At 39.2% G+C, this 24,315-nt stretch overlaps 1 protein-coding gene across 8 annotated transcripts in view; it reads left to right on the forward strand.

Annotated features, from left to right (window-relative positions):
• The window catches only part of neo1a (neogenin 1a), a 450,891-nt gene that overhangs the window by 118,923 nt on the left and 307,653 nt on the right, over positions 1 to 24,315 (forward strand). The gene's annotated exons all lie outside the window — the stretch shown is intronic.

The raw sequence follows: 24,315 nt of genomic DNA on the forward strand, positions 1-24,315 counted from the left end.
CATGTTTATTATCATCACCGTATTGTTGAATGTGTTCAAAATTTACTTATACACACACTGAAATATTTTAACAAAGTTTTATTTTTTGTGTATTAATATTATAACATTATCACAATTTCAGAAGGGTTAAAACCATTAAAAATCAGTTCCCAGTGGCTTATTTTATTTTTCGAAGTTTTTTTCAAAATTTTACCCATCACGCAATATCCCTAAAAAAAGCTTCAAAGTGCCTGATTTTAACCATCGTTATAACCACCCGTCCATTTTCCTGTGACGTCACATAGTGATGCCAATACAAACAAACATGGCGGATGGACAGCAAGGTATAGCGACATTAGCTCGGATTCAGACTCGGATTTCAGCGGCTTAAGCGAAATTGAAGAAGAAACCGAAGCTATTGAGCCATATCGGTTTGAACCGTATGCAAGCGAAACCGATGAAAACGACACGACAGCCAGCGACACGGGAGAAAGCGAGGACGAATTCGGCGATCGCCTTCTAACCAATGATTGGTATGTGTTTGTTTTTAAGTGTTGTAATGTTTTTAAGCTAAATTTTTGGTAAACACAGTTTACGTATAATAATTTACGTAAAACCGCGAGTAATTAATAAAGTTTTCATCAATTAATATATTCTGTAGACATACCCTTATCCGCTCTCTTTTCCTGAAAGCTGATCTGTCCAGTTTTGGAGTTGATGTCAGCAGGCCAGGGAAGCTAGAGTCGATATTCTTCTCTTCATCATCTTCGGTGGCTTAAGGAACGGTAGAAGCGGTGTGAGCCAAGACATCCAGGGGGTTTAGCTCGCTCGTCTGCGGGAACAAACTGCCGCCATTGCTTGCCGTGCTACCGAGGTCCTATGTCCCTGAATAGCTCACACACTCCGGCAGATTCAATGGGGGTCTGGCGGCAGATTTCTTTGACTTTATCGTTGGAAATGCATCTGCTTTGAGTGTCGCAGGATTCTTGCCATCTCTGTCGTAGCATAGCTTTCGTCGGTAAAGTGTGCGGAACAAACGACTGACCATTTTCGTCGGCTTTCCCCACACCCTCGTATTTTGAACAACATTCGTCCAATTTCTTGCCACTTTCGCATCTTTAGGCCACTGGTGCAACTTGAATCCGTCCCTGTTCGTGTTGTTACACCCTCCGACAACACACCGACGAGGCATGATGTCTCCAAGGTACGGAAAACAGTCGAAAAAACGGAAAATAACAGAGCTGATTTGATTCGGTGTTTGTAATGTGTTTGAGGAAATGGCGGATTGCTTCCCGATCGCTCCGAGAGCGAATAATAGGAAAGGCGTCTAATTCGCCAAAATTCACCCATTTCGAGTTCGGAAATCGGTTAAAAAAATATATGGTCTTTTTTCTGCAACATCAAGGTATATATTGACGCTTACATAGGTCTGGTGATAATGTTCCCCTTTAAACTAGCTAGAAATTAGCATGTGTTAATCAATCACGGTTTTACGATAATTCACATTTGAAACGATAATTCTTGCGGTCTGTCATATTTTTGAAATTGTTACATTTCATTTATAATTTTATTTACAGTATATCATTAAAAAAGATAAATATTAGGAATTACCTTTCACATTTGAATCAATACGGTGCAAATTTTCTGTACGCTTGTGTGTCTTCAAATGTGTTGGTAAATGATTGCTTAAAAATAATAACATTTCTTTAATTCAACATTTAACTGATAACTGTGCTGTCCAGCTGTTACACCTCTGTGTCTCATTTGCAAGTATTATATAGTAGACCTTGCATGCAGTGGCAGTTCCAATGTTAGATGGCAGGAGTGTATAGACTAGTAGAAGTAGTCTTTCGAATGTGCCACTCTATTCTTTTGTTGAGACCTACAAAGTGTTCACACTGTAAAATATTGTTTTTATTATACACCCGCTGTTGGGTTGTAGCGTGCATCTTAGTTGTAATTTTCATTACCAAATGTAGAGGGGTTGAAATCGCCATGTAAAATCGCCAAAGCTAATCTGTGGCACGTCTATGGCAAATGCCATGTAAATTAGCATCGAGCCAGCGCATTTTGAAAAGTAAAGCCTTACTCCTCTGCGGGAATTGTAACATTACATAGCGAAAGTCCGTCTGAGTGTCTGACTGTTTTTTTTACCCGCTAAGTGCTTGAGCCTGTCCCGAGTCTGCAACTGGCACGTGCAACAAAGGTATCGAAATATGGCAGCATTTGATTTTACGTGAATGGGTGCCCGGTAGTACTGACGGAATTGAGTCAGCGCCTGTAAAAGTACCATATTTGTTACTCATCCCTACATTTGATTACTAAATTCTGTAAAAAAAAAAACAACATTTATCTTAAAGACAATTAGCATGCTTTCCCTCTTTTAAGTAGTGGTTCGGCATTAAACTAATGACTAGCATTGTTTAAAAAGTACCTTTCTAACGCCAGTGTCGGTTAAAATGTAAACAATACTAATTCAGAGTCGGGTGAGATAGCGGGGTGGTAGGAGGCCAACATAAATTTGAGTTCCTGTCTCAGATCTCATCGGGTGTTCACACGGAGTGGAGAACCACAGGACAGCATGGTGGCCAGCTATTAAGTCGTCTGTTTTCATCGCAAAATTCCACAGTATTCTGGACATCTGTGTTGGTGAATCTTTTGCAATTTGTTCAATGAACAATGGAGACAGCAAAGAAGAAAGCTGTAGGTGGGAAGCGGTGTATTGCGGCCGACTTCAGCAACACAAAAACAGCCGGTGTATTATTGTTTACATTCCCGGAAGATGACATTCAAGCTTTACCATTGGCCTGTGGAGAACTGGAACAACAGAGACTCTTACCAGGAGGACTTTGAGTTGGATATGCAGACGCGGTACCGTGAGTACGCATGCAGCTGCGGCTTCCAAACATTTGATCGCTTGCCCGTACGTGCGTGCCGCTATGTGCATGTCACGTACGTAACTTTGGGAACTTTGGGGAAATATATGTGCTGTATGAACTTTGGGGAGGTGAACGGTACTTTGGGCTGTGGGATTGAGTGTGTTGTGCAGGTGTTTGAGTTGTATTGGCGGGTTATATGGACGGGAGGGGGGAGGTGTTTGTTATGCGGGATTAATTTGTGGCATATTAAATATAAGCCTGGTTGTGTTGTGGCTAATAGAGTATATATATGTCTTGTGTTTATTTACTGTTTTAGTCATTCCCAGCTGAATATCAGGTCCCACCCGCCTCTCACAGCATCTTCCCTATCTGAATCGCTCCCACTGCCCGCTAGTCCTTCACTCTCACTTTCCTCATCCACGAATCTTTCATCCTCGTTCAAATTAATGGGGAAATCGTCGCTTTCTCGGTCCGAATCGCTCTCGCTGCTGGTGGCCATGATTGTAAACAATGTGCGGATGTGAGGAGCTCCACAACCTGTGACGTCACGCTACTCGTCTGCTACTTCCGGTACAGGCAAGGCTTTTTTATCAGCGACCAAAAGTTGCGAACTTTATCGTCGATGTTCTCTACTAAATCCTTTCAGCAAAAATATGGCAATATCGCAAAAATGATCAAGTATGACATATAGAATGGACCTGCTATCCCCGTTTGAATAAGAAAATTGCATTTCAGTAGGCCTTTAAATAACTTTATAATTACATGACTTTAGGTAGACCTAATCATTTTTCTATGATTTTTTTCTAGTTTCTCTTTCTTCTGAAAGAGCATCATCATGTTTTTTTGTCTCCAATTACAGCAGAGTAGTGTGCTATGGCCTTGCCATCTCAATGGGGCAGTCCTTCATTGTGGGTCCATAGGGATGCTGATAAGAGGACGGATTCAAGCTTCAATCACTGCTGGTTAATTATCACATTAGTGAAAGATTTCCCCACTTTGCAATTCCTCCAAAATCTTTCTTTTTGCTGCTCACATACAAGCAATTGCAAGTACTGTACTGTATTACATAGCAGACTTCACATGCAGTTGCAATTCCACAATGTTAAATGGCAGTAGTTTATAGACTACGGCAGACCTACTTTTTAATCTGGCCCGCCGGACATTCCAAAATATTTTTTTTAGATCTTTAAAATGGAAACTGTAGCTGCTATTATGATGTGCAGTGATGTTTTCAAATGACCGTAAGTCTTGAACTATACAAAGTATTTTAGTGGTTGGAATCTGCGCTTTTGCATGATATACTAATTACTATGGTAATCTGATTAGTTACTATGGTAATCTAAGTCCCAGCAGCTCAGACGAGGCACCAAGCAGTGTGGGTGGGGATTTTTACAACAAAGTTCTAAAGCTTAGTGATGTATCGGTTAGTAGGTGGGTTTTTTACCCTTCACGTTCATGTTTTGCTGTGTTTGTTGCATTTTTGTTGCGTTTCGCTTGATTGTAAAATATGTCGATGGAGAGGGGGTGTGACGTTCATATGTTGTCAATATTCAGTGTTTTATCGTTCATAGTTAATATTGTAAATCCCGCATTCTTTATTTTCATGTACATTCTGGGTGTCTCATTCAGTAAAAAAAAAATTAAATTAAATTCCAATTAAGGCGTTCTGTCATAACGTTTAGGGACTCTTGCTATATAGTATGCACACTGTGTTGCAAAAAAGCCTAAAGTGATTATTCTTTTTATAATTATGCAGTTTTTACATCACACGGCACCAACTGCTTGTCCACACCGTCGTATTCACTGATGTATTTTTTAGTATTCCACTCAGTTTATATTTGGTTTCGGCAGTAATGGTCCCAGTTAAAATACACTTCATTTCAAGAGTGTTATCAAGTTTATTATCTCGAGCTGCACACAAGCCACAGCAGGCTTGTGCTCCACCATTCATGAATGAAGGTGATGTACTCGTGCAATTCCTTTGCTGTTGAAAATGTGACGACGTTTGCATTTTCAAAAGCCGCCTTCTTGTCATGGTCAAAGAGTGGCGAAAAGAACATTTTTTAAAGATTTGCTTCCATTTCAAAACAAGTGGGTCTAGCCAATCACTATTGCTTCACAGCGGACCATTTTATGTTTTGTCTTGTAAACCTTTTGCAATGTCAGAAATCATCCATTCATCCATTTTCTACCGCTTATTCCCTTCGGGGTCGCGGGGGGTGCTGGAGCCTATCTCAGCTACAATCGGGCGGAAGGCGGGGTACACCCTGGACAAGTCGCCACCTCATCACAGGGCTGTCAGAAATCAGTAAGGGACAAAAATATTTTTCCACATATTAGCTGCACCAGACTATGTTTTGAAATGAGGTACTTAAACAGAAAGATTTTGTAAATGTTTATTTGCAAACATTAACTTATTCCAAACAATGTCTGTACGCGGCAGTAAAACAGCAGATCAAACAAAACAGAAGTCATCGTCATAGACCCACTCTTCAATCTGCTATACATTCTCAACAAGTCCACAATGACATGTTGGTAAATTGACGAAACTGGATCAATACAAAATGTAAGGTAATAATACTAACTAACACAGACACAAATGTTAGTACATTATCTAATGTAAGGACGCTACCTTGATTACATAACAATAGAACGTACGAATATGGATGAAAACAATCCTACAGACATCACACATGGGACGGTTTTGTAATTATGAATCGTTTTAGTTCTATTGTAAATAGAGATGTCCGATAATATCGGCCTGCCGATATTATCGGCCGATAAATGCGTTAAAATGTAATATGGTAAATTATCGGTATCGTTTTTTGTTTTTTTATTTTTTTATTTTTATTAAATCAACATAAAAAACACAAGATAGTGCACCAACCCAAAAAACCTTCCTCCCCATTTACACTCATTCACACTCATTCACACAAAAGGATTGTTTCTTTCTGTTATTAATATTTCTGGTTCCTACATTATACATCAATATATATCAATACAGTCTGCAAGGGATACAGTCCGTAAGCACACATGATTGTGCGTGCGGCTGGTCCACTAATAGTCCTAACCTTTAACAGTTAATTTTACAAATTTTCATTAATTACTAGTTTCTATGTAACTGTTTTTATATTGTTTTGCTTTCTTTTTTATTCAAGAAAATGTTTTTAATTTATTTATCTTATTTTATTGTATTTTTTTTTTTTAAGTACCTTATCTTCACCATACCTGGTTGTCCAAATTAGGCATAATAATGTGTTAATTCCACGACTGTATATATCGGTTGATGTCGGTATCGGTTGATATCGGTATCGGTAATTAAAGAGTTGGACATTATCGGAATATCGGATATCGGCAAAAAGCCATTATCGGACATCCCTAGTAATAATGCTAAATTTAAATATTAGTATATTATCTAATGATAAGGACGCTACCTTGATTACATAACAATAGAACGTACGAATATGGATTTAAACACTCCTACAGACATCACACATGGGACGGTTTTGTAATTATGACTCGTTTTAGTTCTATTGTAAAACTTACAAACATTGCTTGGAGTGATGAGTGAAAACTCCATAGGCGTAGAAACGCTATGGACGGAGTGAAAGGCAGGACGGCACTTGTACTTCTAGTTGAAGGCACAAAACAAAAAAAAATACTGTAGCCGTTCACTCCGCAGCGCCTGCAGTGAGTGAGTTTGTCCAAAAGATGGCGCCACAGCACAAACAATAACACACCTTTTCAGTGTATGTTGGAAAACTATTTGTTGGATTCAAAACATTATGGTCTAAAGCATGGGTCACCAACCTTTTTGAAACCAAGAGCTACTTCTTGGGTACTGATTAATGCGAAGGGCTACCAGTTTGATACACACTTAAATAAATTGCCAGAAATAGCCAATTTGCTCAATTTACCTTTAACTCTATGTTATTATTAATAATTAATTATATTTATCTTTGTGGAAACACTGATCATCTTAATGATTTCTCACAATAAATATATATAGAAACAGATAAATATAAATATGCAACACTTTATTTTTATATTTTCTCTAAGTGCACATTTTTCAAATTGAACATTTTCAAATGATCACTTTTAAGACAGTCTTGTGAAATCACAATATCCCATTTTAACGAGCTAGCCACTAACATTTTTTAACAAGTCATGAATTACTTTGCACCATGTTTGTACAAATAATAACTCATGTAAAATACAAAAGTCAACTCTCAAATGTCACACTTTGAACTGGACACCAAATCTGTTATCTGTTTCTTTGGCAGTTAGTGAGACCAAGTCTTTAAAATCTTTTCTTGGATTTTCAAATTCTATTTGAGTTTTGTCTCTCTTAGAATTAAAAATGTCTAGCAAAGCGAGACCAGCTTGCTAGTAAATAAATACAATTTAAAAAATAGAGGCAGCTCACTGGTAAGTGCTGCTATTTGAGCTATTTTTAGAACAGGCCAGCGGGCTACTCATCTGGTCCTTACGGGCGACCTGGTGCCCGCGGGCGCCGCGTTGGTGAACCCTGGTCTAAAGTGAAGAAAAATCCATAAATTAGCTGCACCGTTTTATAAGCCTCATGGTTCAAAGCGTAGGAAAAAAAGTAGCTGCTTATAGTCCGGAATTGATGGGATTTGACCAATTTAAGGGCCAGGAAGTTTTCACAGTTAATTTTTTGATTTGATTGAAACAAGTAGTCTATAAATATGGAACTTTTTGGAAATGATTCCAATTTTGTAATATATTGAATTTGGCGTTTTTATTTGCTATAAACTACAATTGTCAGAATTATGAAGAAATTAATGACATCCTTGAAATACGTCACTGTCTGATGGTGGTTCCTGCAGCCAAATTAGACCCACACACTCAAAAAACGGTGACAATAAAACCAAGAGCCATAATGTTGCCCTCGAGCTGTTTAAATCATAATCCAAATTCTCCTTTGGTTGTAAGTGTTTAAAGTGTCCTATCTGTTCTTGTTGTCCAGCCCACAGAGGGGGCTCTGTTGTGGAAAAATCAACTGGTTTTCAGAGTGGTCTGCTCTGTCTCAAGAGCGGCTCAATAAGGATGGCAGTCAATATGGCTGCTCTCAGAAGGAGGCGCACTGTGGAAAGAGGGTTCCTGCTGAGCCTCCAATGGAAGAAAACAGGTCTTTGTGTGAGCAGACCCCCTTTTTTATCGCTTTCCTCTTAACAGTTTATTCTTCTTCGCCAACCCCCCCGTTTCATTGCTAACAAGGCACTGAGATGCACTAATGTACCTTTGCTTTACTTCTCAACATGGGATCTTTTCCTTGAGTAATACCAGTGGTGTGTCGTCAGGGCCAGCAAGGCCTTCTCTGCTGGCCTCGCATAAATCATGATCATAAATTAATAAAAGTTCATTTTATATTGTATTTACTTTTCATAAATACAAACCCCGTTTCCATATGAGTTGGGAAATTGTGTTAGATGTAAATATAAACGGAATACATTGATTTGCAAATCATTTTCAAACCATATTCAGTTGAATATGCTACAAAGACAACATATTTGATGTTCAAACTGATAAACTTTTTTTTTTTTTTGCAAATAATCATTAACTTTAGAATTTGATGCCAGCAACACGTGACAAAGAAGTTGGGAAAGGGCATGTTCACCACTGTGTTACATGGCCTTTCCTTTTAACAACACTCAGTAAACGTTTGGTAACTGAGGAGACACATTTTTTAAGCTTCTCAGGTGGAATTCTTTCCCATTCTTGCTTGATGTACAGCTTAAGTTGTTCAACAGTCCGGGGGTCTCCGTTGTGGTATTTTAGGCTTCATAATGCACCACACATTTTCAATGGGAGACAGGTCTGGACTACAGGCAGGCCAGTCTAGTACCCGCACTCTTTTACTATGAAGCCACGTTGATGTAACACGTGGCTTGGCATTGTCTTGCTGAAATAAGCAGGGGAGTCCATGGTAACGTTGCTTCGATGGCAACATATGTTGCTCCAAAACCTGTATGTACCTTTCAGCATTAATGGCTCCTTCACAGATGTGTAAGTTACCCATGTCTTGGGCACTAATACACCCCCATACCATCACAGATGCTGGCTTTTCAACTTTGCGCCTATAACAATCCGGATGGTTCTTTTTCTCTTTGGTCCGGAGGACATGACGTCCAGTTTCCAAAAACAATTTGAAATGTGGACTCGTCAGACCACAGAACACTTTTCCACTTTGCATCAGTCCATCTTAGATGAGCTCAGGCCCAGCAAAGCTGACAGCGTTTCTGGGTGTTGTTGATGAACGGTTTTTGCCTTGCATAGGAGAGTTTTAACTTGCACTTACAGATGTAACGACCAACTGTAGCTACTGACAGTGTTCCTGAGCCCATGTGGTGATATCCTTTACACACTGATGTCGCTTGTTGATGCAGTACAGCCTGAGGGATCGAAGGTCACGGGCTTAGCTGCTTACGTGCAGTGATTTCTCCAGATTCTCTGAACCCTTTGATGATATTACGGACCGTAGATGGTGAAATCCCTAAATTCCTTGCAATAGCTGGTTGAGAAAGGTTTTTCTTAAACTGTTGAACAATTTGCTCACACATTTTTTGACAAAGGGGTGACCCTCGCCCCATCCTTGTTTGTGAATGACTGAGCATTTCATGGAATCTACTTTTATACCCAATCATGGCACCCACCTGCTCCCAATTTGCCTGTTCACCTGTGGGATGTTCCAAATAAGTGATTGATGAGCATTCCTCAACTTTATCAGTATTTATTGCCACCTTTCCCAACTTCTTTGTCCCGTGTTGCTGGCATCAAATTCTAGAGTTAATGATTATTTGCAAAAAAAAAAAATGTTCATCAGTTTGAACATCAAATATGTTGTCTTTGTAGCATATTCAATTGAATATGGGTTGACAATGATTTGCAAATCATTGTATTCCGTTTATATTTACATTTGACACAATTTCCTAATTCATATGGAAACGGGGTTGTATATAAAAGTATTCATCATATCCTCTTCATGTCAGTGTTGCTGTTTTTAAATTAGGGCTTGTATCCAATCAGAATTCAGCTAGCTTGTTGCCATCGCTGTATGAATTCTGCCGGACAGTTGCGATCAGATCACGAGTTGTTGACAGTAGCCCATCTAGGTAGCCTTACGTTGAACATGACTGTGATTGGATACTCACTTGTCGTTCCCAAGTATCCAATCACAAGTTGTGATTTACAAAAGCAGAAAGTGGCACCGGAGCCATACCCGGCCAGCGGAGAAATCAGCGGTACCGTATTTTTTGGAGTATAAGTCGCACCGGCCGAAAATGCATAATAAAGAAGGGAAAAACATATATAAGTCGCACTGGAGTATAAGGGAAATGTATTTGATAAAACCCAACACCAAGAATACACATTTGAAAGGCAATTTAAAATAAATAAAGAATAGTGAACAACAGGCTGAATAAGTGTACGTTATATGAGGCATAAATAACCAACTGAGAACGTGCCTGGTATGTTAACGTAACATATTATGGTAAGAGTCATTCAAATAACTATAACATATAGAACATGCTATACGTTTACCAAACAATCTGTCACTCCTAATCGCTAAATCCCATGAAATCTTATACGTCTAGTCTCTTACGTGAATGAGCTAAATAATATTATTTGATATTTTACGGTAAAGCGTTAAGAATTTCACACATAAGTCGCTCCTGAGTATAAGTCACACCCCCGGCCAAACTATGAAAAAAACTGCGACTTATAGTCCGAAAAATACGGTACTCAATTTTTTAACCAACAAAGAAGCAGAGCAAAACGTTGATTAGGTGGCAGATATATATTTGCAAGGGTATTTTTTCCAAGAAGGATATTTAAAGAGAGACTAGATCTTGTGAGACGAGGGTCGGCCGACCCCGGAAGCGAGTTAAGCTGTCCTGGCGGGGAAATTGTTTACCTGCCACTTCCACTCGAATCAACCAACTACGAGCGGTACCAATGGCTTTACAAATTGTGAGTTCAAATTAGGGCTGGGCGATATTGCCTTTTTTTAATATCTCGATATTTTTAGGCCATATCGCGATACACGATATTTATCTCGACATTTTGCCTTAGCCTTGAATGAACACTTGATGCGTATAATCACAGCAGTATGATGATTCTATGTGTCTACATTAAAACATACTTCTTCATACTGCATTAATATATGCTACTTTTAAACTTTCATGCAGAGAAAGAAATCACAACTAAGTCAATTGACCAAAACTGTAATTATTAAACAATTATTAAGTAGTGGCACAAACATTCATGTCATTTCCAAAACAGAAAGTGCAAGATTGTTAGAGACATTTTAAAATAAGCTATAAGTGCACTTTTTTGTGCATGATGTCACTAAGATGACATATCAAAACAACACTAAATTAAAGTGCACTTTTTGTACAGAACGCCACTACAATAGTTTAAAACATGATGTTACACAAGATATTTCAATAAGTGTCTAATAAAAATGAGCTGCATAATAGGAAATCAAATAGTGTACGTTCTTCGCGATGTGGTAGGTTCCTGCGGACATTATCTCCTTTTGTCGTGGACTCTTTTTTTCATACGATGTTGATGTGGAAATGTTTGCCTCAGCATTTTGATGGTGTGGCACCGAACGGAGATGTTGACATGCGGAGTAAGCACTCTTGATTCTCTAGTGGGTGACTTTTCAAATGATGCTACATATTAGCAGTAATGCTACTTTTTTTAACGCTTTTGCCCCACACTTGACAAATTACGGTTGTCTGTTCGACATATTCCCACTTGAAGCCAAACCACCGCCAGACGATGGACCACCTGCTGTTTTTCTTGGGAATTAATTCTTCCTTCATTTGTTACCAGATTCGCACCTTCTTTCTCTCGTATTACCACTCGCACCACAGCTAACTTTAGCCATGCTGCTACGTCTCTGCGCCGCGAGGGCGTATACGTATGTGACGTATGTCGTGACAGTATGTGACGTATGTAAGAATGTGCGCTTGAGAAGGAGACACAAGAAAGAGTGGGAAGAGCCTGTCGTGTAATGACAGCAGCTAAAAGCAACTGCGTGAGAACGTATACTCCGATATCACGATATAGTCATTTTCTATATAGCACAGAGACAAACCCGCGATATATCGCGTATATCGATATATCGCCCAGCCTTAGTTCAAATATATTTTTTCACACTCAATGTTTTTTACAATTATTTTAGTTTTGACAGTACCACGTCCGATACGGGTTTATTGATTTTTTTAAATGCGCCAAAAAATAGCCTGTTTTGTACACTAGTGACAAATTGATGCCCAGGAGTGCGCAAGTGTGTTTCTGTATAGTATTTTTCAAGCCATGGTCATGTGGCGACATAAATCATACTTGTCAACCTTCCCGAATTTTCCGGGAGACTCCCGAAATTCAGCACCTCTCCCGAAAACCTCCCGGGACAAATATTCTCCCGAAAATCTCCCGATTTTCAGCCGGAGCTGGAGGCCACGCCCCCTCCAGCTCCATGCGTACCTGAGTGAGGACAGCCTTTTTTTATGACAGGAGGACAACAGGTTGACAAGAACTAAATCATCCAGACTAGAGATAAGTTGTATTATTATGTTTATCTTACCTTAAAATAATTTATTAATTAAAAAAAAAAAAAAAAATACATTTTTACTATATTTTGCTAAAAACTTAAAAATTAATTGTATTTTTATTTGTATTTTTTCTGACTCCTTATTACATCCAGCCATAAAATTATACATAAAAATAAACATATTGGAAATAATTAATTTAAAATGATCATAATAATTCATTAAAATGACCATATTTAATTATTAAAATAATTGCTTGTTTATCAACAACTTTAGCATTTTATTCATTACATTTTGAAGCTCTCAGAAGCCAAGTTATGTTATATTCCTTAAGATTTATTTATGCAAGTTTGAAGTATCAATTATCTAAACACAGTTTTGTTTGCATATTTTCAGGATGTATATATATATATATATATATATATATATATATATATATATATATATATATGTATGAAATACTTGACTTGGTGAATTCTAGCTGTCAATATACTCCTCCCCTCTTAACCACGCCCCCGCCCTCAACCGCGCCCCCGTCCCACCCCCGACCACGCCCCCCACCCCCCCACCTCCCCACCTCCCGAAATCGGAGGTCTCAAGGTTGGCAAGTATGACATAAATGATTGTATTTTGAGAGGTATTTATTGAAGTCGGACTAAGTAGGACATCACTGAAGGCCTCGGTGGGAAAGGCACGGCCCGCCACTGAGTAATACAGCCTTAGTTGGAGGGGCAATATGGGATATCATGGCGCATCCATAAGCTCAGCTCCCAAACCTTTTATGACACGTAGCAAAGTGGATTTGGGATAGAGGTAACAGCCCGTACTTATCAAGTCGACAACCTCATTTTCTAGCCTCATGCTCTCTGCTTCCTCGTTCTCACTGTTTGCCTGCCGTGGTGTTTCCTAATTTTCTAAGGCAAGTGGGCGCTTTGCTCCCACACAGCTGGACCTGTGCAGATTGCACTTTCACTCAGCGTAATACAGTTTCAGCATAGCCTTGATGTGCTTAAAAGCCCTTTTTTTGGCAAAACAACTGCTGATCTTCATATCTACTTTCGCAAACATGGTATGGTATGCTCTTTATTGTCATTGCACAAGTACAACAACATTTCATTTTCACCACAAACCCGTTTAAGATTAGACTAACAAACATTAGAACAGGAACGGTGATGGGTCGCCACTTACAGCGCCCCGTAAAAGGTGGGAAAAAGGTAGACCCTGGGGGAGAATGAGTAAAAAAAAAAAAGTCGATTTCAGACTCACATTTAGGTGAGTAGTTGGATATTTACACACAAATGCTATGAAAAAATCCTTAGCGGCTTAATGATCAGAATGTTGTCAGCACAGTCAAGAGCTCAATGGTGCAAATCTGTGTTTGGGCATCGCGGTGTGGTTCTTACTACATTCCAAAAATATGCATGATAAGTTGGAGACTATGAATTGTCCATAGGTTGTTGATATGTATCCTCCGCTTTTGGCCCAATGTCAGCTGGAAAAGGCTTCAGCTTACCTGTGACTAGGGATGTCCCGATCCAGGTTTTTGCACTTCCGATCCGATACCGATACTGACCGATACCGATACTGGCCTATTCGAGCATGTATTAAAGTTTAAAGTTATTTAGCCTACTTTTGAAAAGGGTTTTAGTACTCTTGATAACAACTAGCCAGCTGAATTAGGGGAGTTTGAATAATACACAATGGTTGGTAACAAGAAACTGACCTGTTTATTCAAGGATAAACACAAAATAGACAAAATTATACATGACAAACAGAAATGGCATCATTGAACTAGGGCTGGGCGATATGGCCTTTTTTTAATATTGCGATATTTTAAGGCCATATTGCAATACACAATATATATCTCGATATTTTGCCTTAGCCTTGAATGAACACTTGATGCATATAATCACAGCAGTATGATGATTCTATGTGTTTTGATTGATTGATTGAGACTTTTATTAGTAGGTTGCACAGTGAAGTACATATTCCGTACAATTGACCACTAAATGGTAACACCCGAATAAGTTTTTCAACTTGTTTAAGTCGGGGTCCACTTAATAAATTGATTCATGATACAGATATATACTATCAGATATATACTATCATCATTATACAGTCATCACACAAGCTAATCACATTGAATTATTTACATTATTTATAATCCAGGGTGTGGAGGGGGGCACCGGATGTAAGTGTCAAAAAGACAGCCAAAAGAGTTTGATATGAGAATAAATCTAAAGTTAAAATATAGGGTAGAAATGCACCCATTTGCAGGACATGTAGTCTTGATTTTCAAAATGTTCTTTCAAGTCTTGCATGTCTACATTAAAACATTCTTCTTCATACTGCATTAATATATGCTACTTTTTAACTTTCATGCAGAGAAGGAAATCACAACTAAAAAAATCACAAATGTTTTCATACGGTGTTGATGTGGACATTTTTGCCTCTGCATTTTGATGGTGTGGGCGTGTGGCCCCGAATGGAGATAAGCGTCTCGACAGACGTCACAATATTTGAACAATGATGACGAAAACTGTTTTCTCTGTCGTGTCCGTGTGTCGAAAATTGTTATGCGCTTATTTTTTTATTTGATTTTGTGCGTGGCATAGATTTGCTATGCGCAGAGGACGCTTAAACAGTGCGCAATTGCACAGGCGAGCACCTTAGAGGGAGCGTTGCTCGCACGGCTGCGCTAGCATCACAGCTAACGTTAGCCATGCTGCTACCTCTCTGCTTGGGGAGGACGTATACGTATGTGACGTATGGCGTGACAGTATGTGACGTATGTCGTGACCGTATGTGACATGTGTAAGAAGGTGCACTTGCTGTCTGTGAGAGGGAGACACAGGAAAGAGTGAGAAGAGCCTGTCGTGTAATGCCAGCAGCTAAAAGCAACTGCGTGAGAATCCACAGACCTGTGGATGTATTGAAGGTGTGCTGGAAAATGCGGAACGGAAATTAGGGAGCAGCAGAAAAGTAGAATGTATTATTTAAATCGGTGCGTTGGAAAACACGGACCGGAGTTTTTTTTAAAACTGGATCTGGATCGGCATTTTCCCATGCCTTGCCGATACGCATTTTTTGGCAAATATCGGCGGCCGATCCGATCCAAATATTGGATCGGGACATCCCTACCTGTGACTAGGGTTGTAATAATAATAATAATAATACATTTTATTTATAAGGCGCTTTTCTGGGCACTCAAGGACACCGTACAAAATCAAAGCAATAAAATCAAATTGGATAAAAAACAACAACAACAACAACAAAGATAGAGAAGAAAAGATGATTACAATGAATAAGCAGTCAGGAATAGGTGTGTTTTGAGTCTTGATTTGAAGAGGGATATTGAATCTAAGTTACTGGTGGTAAAGAGTTCCAAAGATGTGGGACAGAGCGGCTGGAAGTTCGGGCACCCATGGTGGACAGTTTAAATAAAGGGACAGTGAGATAGATGGATGAAGAGGATCTTAGGGAACGCGAGGCGACATGGATCAGGTCAGAGAGATATGATGGAGAGAGGTTATGGATGGCTTTGAAAGTGAGGAGAATTATTTTAAAGTGGATACGATGTTTGATGGGTAACCAGTGGAGTTACTGCAGAACAGGGGTAATGTGCTGGATTGAAGGGGTTCTGGTGATTATCCGGGCTGCAGAGTTCTGGAGAAGCTGAAGTTTGTGAAGTGACTTGTGTATATCGTTGAGAGTTCATTAGTACGATGCCCTTATCGATATTCCTCATCGATGCCGGTATTTATCGGCACTCTTATCAGTACTATATGTAATTTGTGGAAGTAAAGATGTGGAAAAAATGCATTTTAATTAGCATCAAATTAGCACATGATCAATCAATCAACCAATCAAAGTTTATTTATATAGGCCTTAATCACAAGTGTCTCAAAGGGCTGCACAAGCCACAAAGACATCTCGGTTCAGATCCCACATCAGGGCAAGAAAAAACTCAACCCAATGGGATACAATGCATCGGTCGCTGACCCCACTGTTTTTTTTTAAAGGGGAACATTATCACAATTTCAGAAGGGTTAAAACCATTAAAAATCAGTTCCCAGTGGCTTATTTTATTTTTCGAAGTTTTTTTCAAAATTTTACCCATCACGCAATATCCCTAAAAAAAAATGCTTCAAAGTGCCTGATTTTAACCATCGTTATATACACCCGTCTATTTTCCTGTGATGTCACACAGTGATGCCAACACAAACAAACATGGCGGATAGAACAGCAAGGTATAGCGACATTAGCTCGGATTCAGACTCGGATTTCAACAGCTTAAGCGATTCAACAGATTACGCATGTATTGAAACGGATGGTTGTAGTGTGGAGGCAGGTAGCGAAAACGAAATTGAAGAAGAAACTGAAGCTATTGAGCCATATCGGTTTGAACCGTATGCAAGCGAAACCGACGAAAACGACACGACAGCCAGCGACACGGGAGAAAGCGAGGACGAATTCGGCGATCGCCTTCTAACCAACGATTGGTATGTGTTTGTTTGGCATTAAAGGAAACTAACAACTATGAACTAGGTTTACAGCATATGAAATATATTTGGCAACAACATGCACTTTGAGAGTGCAGACAGCCCGTTTCAGGCGCGCTAAGAACATATATTTTTCCACGATTTCAGCACTCAGGTTAACCATACCTAAATAGACACAAAATACTGCATTACACATGACTACCCGAATGTACTCGAATGATTGAAAAAAATACATGTTTTTAAGCTAAATTATTGGTAAACACAGTTTATGTATAATAATTTACGTAAAACCGCGAGTAATGAATAAAGTTTTCATCAATTAATATATTCTGTAGACATACCCTCATCTGCTCTCTTTTCCTGAAAGCTGATCTGTCCAGTTTTGGAGTTGATGTCAGCATCTGCTTTGAGTGTCGCAGGATATCCACACATTCTTGCCATCTCTGTCGTAGCATAGCTTTCGTCGGTAAAGTGTGCGGAACAAACGGCTGACCATTTCGTCGGCTTTCCCCACAGCCTCGTATTTTGAACAAATTTCATCCAATTTCTTGCCACTTTAGCATCTTTGGGCCACTGGTGCAACTTGAATCCGTCCCTGTTCGTGTTGTTACACCCTCCAACAACACACCGACGAAAGTGAGAAAATGGCGGATTGCTTCCCGATGTGACGTCACAACGTGACGTCATCGCTCCGAGAGCAAATAATAGAAAGGTGTTTAATTCGCCAAAATTCACCCATTTAGAGTTCGGAAATCGGTTGAAAAAATATATGGTCTTTTTTCTGCAACATCAAGGTATATATTGACGCTTACATAGGTCTGGTGATAATGTTCCCCTTTAATCATAGGGCAAATACTGTATGTTCCAATTTTGCAATAAATGTGATAGGAATTTCTTATTACAAATGCACTGTTTTTAAAAGTTGCAAGTGATAAACGCTTGTTGAGGGAAACAAAAAGGAAGGTAAAATTGCGCCAATATACATAAATGAAAGATGCATCAATAACCGATTTTTAATCGAATGCTAGCTCCTGAATCGTAACCGAATCGTTAGGTGACCAAAGATTCCCACCTCTATAGCTGACCTATCTAGTCTTATCCTAGCAAGCATGAACTGATGACTGTCTTCTAAGGCAGTCTGAACAGAATTGCAGAATTCTTTAGGATGAATCTTGCAGAAAGTTTTGGTATAATAAATAAGTGGTTTTATTAGGACACTTTCTGTGTGCAATCACTCTCGCCACAGTCATTCCAACACTGACATATAAAACTGCCGTTTTGGACTTGGTTAATAGACTCCCCCCTGATTTGGAGATGAAGGTCCTCTGTATTGGAAAAGGCAATATGAACTTTTTTGCAACACTGTCCTCAGTGTTAGCCCTACTTCTACTTTGAATTGCGTTTGCAGGGATATGATATGAGATGGAAATAGAATGGTTGTTGAGTAAAAAAGGTAAGTACAGCTCATTACAGGCCAGCTGCTACCCCCTCATCAACACCCCTATCACCAGTCTCATTTTCTTTTCTCCATGCTACTCAGCTTATGGCGGATGTTGTGTCTACCGCTGAAAGCAGATGGTTCGCCATTTTGTTGGAGAGTAAAGCTAAAGCTAAGCCCTTCCCTACTGTTCCGACAATGGGGTACAACACTGCGAAAAGCAGCTGTTTTGTGTCTGATTGGATGCTGCAGGATGGTTGAGTCTATTAGAATAGTGTGGGTAAAGATGCTCTTTTAACCCATACACACATGCATACTTGGATTTAGTGGCGTACAGCAGAGATGATTAAGAATATCACGGCGTCACGTGAACTTGAAGGCGTGACTTGAAGTTCCACCCACTGCTACCCCACTCTGGTCTCTCTGCCCATCTGGCTTGTCTGCCATCAGTGATGGATGTCTTCCCAATATGAACACTTCATGTAGTGACTTGAAATCAGCTTACAAACCTCAGTGTAATTCAATTTGACTCTCACTGTTAAGGGATCCAGTCGCCGTGGCTCATTATGACTTAATAAACTTGTAAATATTGTTTCCACATTATTCGTATTCTGTAGAAGGGTGGCATATTCCTTCTCTGCCTTGACATCTGAGTTTTTGATTGATTGATTGAGACTTTATTAGTAGGTTGCACAGTGAAGTACATATTCCGTACAATTGACCACTAAATGGTAACACCCGAATAAGTTTTTCAACTTGTTTAAGTCGGGGTCCACTTAAATTGGGGGGGGGGGGGGTTTGGTTGTTATCATCAGTCATCAACAATTGAGAACAGAGAAATGGATATTGAAACAGTGTAGGTCTGACTTGGTAGGATACGTACAGCAAGTAGTGGACATAGAGACAGAGAGAGAGATCAGAAGGCATAAGAAAAGTATCTACATTTGATTGTTTACATTTGATTATTAACAATCCGGGGAGGGTGTTAGTTTAGGGTTGAAGTTGCCTGGAGGTGTACTTTTATTGCGGTTTTGAAGGAGGATAGAGATGCCCTTTCTTTTATACCTGTTGGGAGCGCATTCCACATTGATGTGGCATAGAAAGAGAATGAGTTAAGACCTTTGTTAGCTCGGAATCTGGGTTTAACGTGGTTAGTGGAGCTCCCCCTGGTGTTGTCGTTATGGCGGTCATTTACGCTAAGGAAGTAGTTTGACATGTACTTCGGTATCAGGGAGGTGTAGCGGAATTTATAGACTAGGCTCAGTGCAAGTTGTTTTACTCTGTCCTCCACCCTGAGCCAGCCCACTTTGGAGAAGTGGGTAGGAGTGAGGTGGGATCTGGGGTGGAGGTCTAGAAGTAATCTGACTAGCTTGTTCTGGGATGTTTGAGGGTTTTGGAGTTGCTAGGGTACCAGGAGGTGCATGCGTAATCGAAAAAGGGTTGAACGAGAGTTCCCGCTAGAATCCTCATGGTGCTTTTGTTGACCAGAGAGGAGATTCTATAGAGAAATCTCGTTCGTTGGTTGACTTTTTTTGATTACCTTGGTTGCCATTTTATCACAGGAAAGATTAGCCTCTAGAATGGAACCTAGGTAGGTGACCTCATCCTTCCTGGTGATAACAATGTCACCCACTTTTATAGTGAAGTCACAGACTTTCTTAAGGTTGATGTGGGACCCAAACAGGATGGATTCTGTTTTACTCAAGTGTATGGATAGCTTGTTGTCAGTGAGCCAGTTCTACAGAGTTCAGCACTGAGGATTTTCTCCACCTGTGACTTGTCCCTGTCTGATACCAGCAGGGCCGAGTCATCCGCAAACAAGAACAATTCACAGTCGCATGCCGATGACAAGTCGTTTATGTATACTAGGAACAGTAAAGGCCCCAATACACTGCCTTGGGGGACTCCACAGCTCACTGAGAGGGGGGGGGGACACCTCTACCACCTGTTCCCTCCCCTCCAAGTAAGATTGCATCCAGCTCGATGAGGTTTTGTCAAATCCGATTGCTGCGAGGGGATTATAAACGGTTACATTTGAAATTAAAATGTTTACATTTCATATATTTTCTCCTGCTCCTTATTTTCGAAAGGTCATAAAAAAATATCGATATCGACCGATATCAAAAACACTTAAATGTATTGTGATCCTAGTTTTCAGCCATATCGCCGAGCCCTGTGCTTAATGGTTCTACCAAATTTGTTTACCAGCCTGGTTGTTTAAAGTAATCGGCCATTTAGAACAAAGGGGGAACCTCCATCCTCTTCATGAACGAGTGTAGAAATGGTTGCACAGGCTAAGTGCAATGGCTGACATGCATCCCCTAATGTGGAAAATTGCAATTCACCTCAGTCATTTTCTGTAATTGTTTGTGCTTTCAAGATAACGAAGTGAATTGAGACAAGCATTGATATCGCTGCCATAATGAAGCACACATTACAAGCTTTTCTCTTTCAATCTCACAAGGGACTCGACGCCGTAAGGTAGAGGATTGACCTCCTCTAAGTTAAATTGCTCAGCCACTGACATCACTACGTCTCTATTTCCTTCGTCTCTCCACCTTCTGTTTTCTTCACCCCTCCTCGGAGACCTGCCATTTCTTTGGAAACGAGCAAGCAGAGTTTAAACTGCATTTAACACCCAACCCTTTATTTCAATCTATTCACTGCATTATTAAAATACCTTCACACCCCCTTAATTATTTCCTGGCTCTCCTGCATCCCTGCAGCTCTGGCAATTGCCGTTATTTGTCTAACCAATACCACTATGCGTCTCTTTAGGTGGTACGGCCCTGAATAATAGATGAGTACAAATGCAAAACAATTGCACTTAGTCTGACTTTGGCACTATTCATCTTACTGTGATATTAACGTTTATACTCCAGGAAAGGAAATTGCAATTTTGTCCCAAAGTCTCTAACTCCTTCATTGCTCTGCGTTCTTATAGACGTGATATTAACTTGCCAGGGAGCAAAAGTCTGGATTACATTTGTCAGTTCCTTCTTTCCAATTTCATTGGGGCTTGTGGCTTTTATAATGAAAAGCCTCCGATTGGACACAATGTTTTTCTTGGGAAACTTTGTTTTCATTGTTTGAGCAGTCATGCAGTTAGTTTTCAGTTTTAGTAAGCAGTAATTTTCTTATGAGTACTTAAGTACTGGTATGCACATGTTTTGGTCTACTAAAGTACTCATAGATCCCGATTTCAATAAAATCAAAGACATCTAGACATTTTTGTTCCCGTTGGAAAAAAAAATGTAAGATGTTATTTTAGTTAGATATGTTCTGATCAAGGTTTTATGAGTGAGATCGGCCAATACCGATCACATGTATTAACTGTCAATTTTTCCGATTTATTTTTGGTAACAGCATCAACACAAAATTCAAACTAATTCTTTATTCTTTTTTATTACAGTGAATATGAAAAGTATTCACATTGTTCACCTTTTCCATATTTTATGTTACAGCTTTATTCCAAAATGGAATAAATTCATGTTTGTCTTCAAAATTCTACACGCAATACCCCATAATAACAATGTGGAAGGTTTTTTTTATTTTGCAAATTTATTACAAATAAATTTTAAAAAATACAAAATTACATTGGTGCACATTTTGTTGCAATTACAGCCTCAAATTTTTTTGTTGTTTATTTTTACTAAATTTGCAAAATTAAAAAAAATAGTACCGTATTTTTCGGACTATAAGTCGCAGTTTTTTTTCATAGTTTGGCCAGGGCTGCGACTTATACTCAGGTGCGACTTATGTGTGAAATTATTAACAATTTACCGTAAAATATCAAATAATATTATTTAGCTCATTCACGTAAGAGACTAGACGTATAAGATTTCATGGGATTTAGCGATTAGGAGTGACAGATTGTTTGGTAAACGTATAGCATGTTCTATATGTTATAGTTATTTGAATGACTCTTACCATAATATGTTACGTAAACATACCAGGCACGTTCTGAGTTGGTTATTTATGCCTCATATAACGTACACTTATTCAGCCTGTTGTTCACTATTCTTTATTTATTTTAAATTGCCTTTCAAATGTCTATTCTTGGTGTTGGATTTTATCAAATAAATGTCCCCCAAAAATGCGGCTTATACTCCAGTGCGACTTATATGTTGTTTCCCTTCTTTATTATGCATTTTCGGCCGGTGCGACTTACACAATAACAAAAAAATGCAAAAGCTACCATCTACGACTCGTTTAGATCCTTTGGTTTTTGTCCTCAAAGTCAATAAATATTGTTTCTGATAATTACATCAAATTTTTTCTCATCGATTATGATAACTGCTGTGCAGTTGTTATATGTTGTTTTATTATCACATTGCTCAGTCTCATTTGCAAGTATGACATTAAGTTGCAGTTGCATGTCAAATACACACTCTGGAAAGTGTTAATAATGTAAGTATTGTACTTACACCAGCTGTTTGATGGTTGTAATTTTCATTAACACATTTGGAGGTGTTGAAATCGCCATGTAAAGTTGCTAATGAGTCAGCCAGTAGCATGTCAATAGCAAAGCCAAAGTATATTGGCATCAAGCTAGTATTAACACACCAACTTATGTTGGAGCGTTATTATTATTATTTTTTTTTTTCCTGTCCAGCCACTCAGGCAAATTATATTGTTGATGATGGGCTTTGTACCGAGGATGTCGTTGTGGCTTGTGCAGCCCTTTGAGACACTTGTGATTTAGGGCTATATAAATAAAGATTGATTGATTGATTGATTGATGTAGATGCCCGTATCGGCTGTACAGATTGTTGCCTTATTTGTATTTGAGTTTATTAAATGGTTTTATATTATTATTTGGTGCAGCAGGAGGGGATAGAAAGAGAAAATAGGATATGTACAAATATGATGGTAAAAGTGATAGCAAAGAAGCAGTTAGTGAAATAAATAATAATAACAGAAATGACAATGGACATTATTACACTACAAATGGAGCAATACAAATACCAATAGAAATATCACTATTGATAATGAATAACAACAATAATTTACCTCTATTATAAACAATACAATTGTTTCAAATGCAACAATACATATATGTAATGATAACTTGAAATACAAAAGAAAGCAGATGAATAGAGGGGAAGACAGAGAAGCGAACTGTATTAACCTTGTAGATTGTTATAGTAACAATAGGTTAAGCTTTGTCAGTGTGCCATGTGTTACCCAGTTTCCCCTTGGGTAACAACGGTAATATATGTTTGATGAAAGGTGATGAGTGTATGTATGCATATGTGCTTGCATATGTACAGTTTGTACATATGCGTGTGGATGTACGAACTTTGAGTGTGTAGGTTACTTAATTACTTACTTAAGTGTCCGCCCTGAGATCGGTAGGTTGTGATTTCAAACCCCGGCCAAGTCAAACCGAAGACTATAAAAATGGGACCCATTACCTCCCTGCTTGACACTCAGCATCATGGGTTGGAATTGGGGGTTAAATCACCAAAAATGATTCCCGGGCGCGGCCACCGCTGCTGCTCACTGCTCCCCTCACCTCCCAGGGGGTGATCAAGGGTGATGGGTCAAATGCAGAGAACAATTTCGCCACACCTCGTGTGTGTGTGACAATCATTGGTACTTTATCTTGGAGCGTTTTTTTGAGTCAATTTCTTTGTTGGTTTTGGAAATTGCAACATTACCTAGCGGTAGTTGGGCTGAGTCCACTCTCAGTGCTGCTGAAGTGATCGCCAAGTACCGCGCAGCCCAGATTCCGTAACTTGGCACCGTTGGATTTTACGCAAATCGGTACCTGGTAGCATCGGCGGGATTCAGTCGGTACCGAATTCGGCACCCATTCCTAATGGAGACACATTATTAGCTGATGCCGCTTATTAGCCGAGGGACTTAAAATAAATACAGTGCCAGCCAGAGAGGATTGCCGTTAAGTCATTAATCGGCAATGACGATCGTAT

The sequence above is a fragment of the Nerophis lumbriciformis genome, linkage group LG15, assembly GCF_033978685.3.
Source record: "Nerophis lumbriciformis linkage group LG15, RoL_Nlum_v2.1, whole genome shotgun sequence".
NCBI lineage: Eukaryota > Metazoa > Chordata > Actinopteri > Syngnathiformes > Syngnathidae > Nerophis > Nerophis lumbriciformis.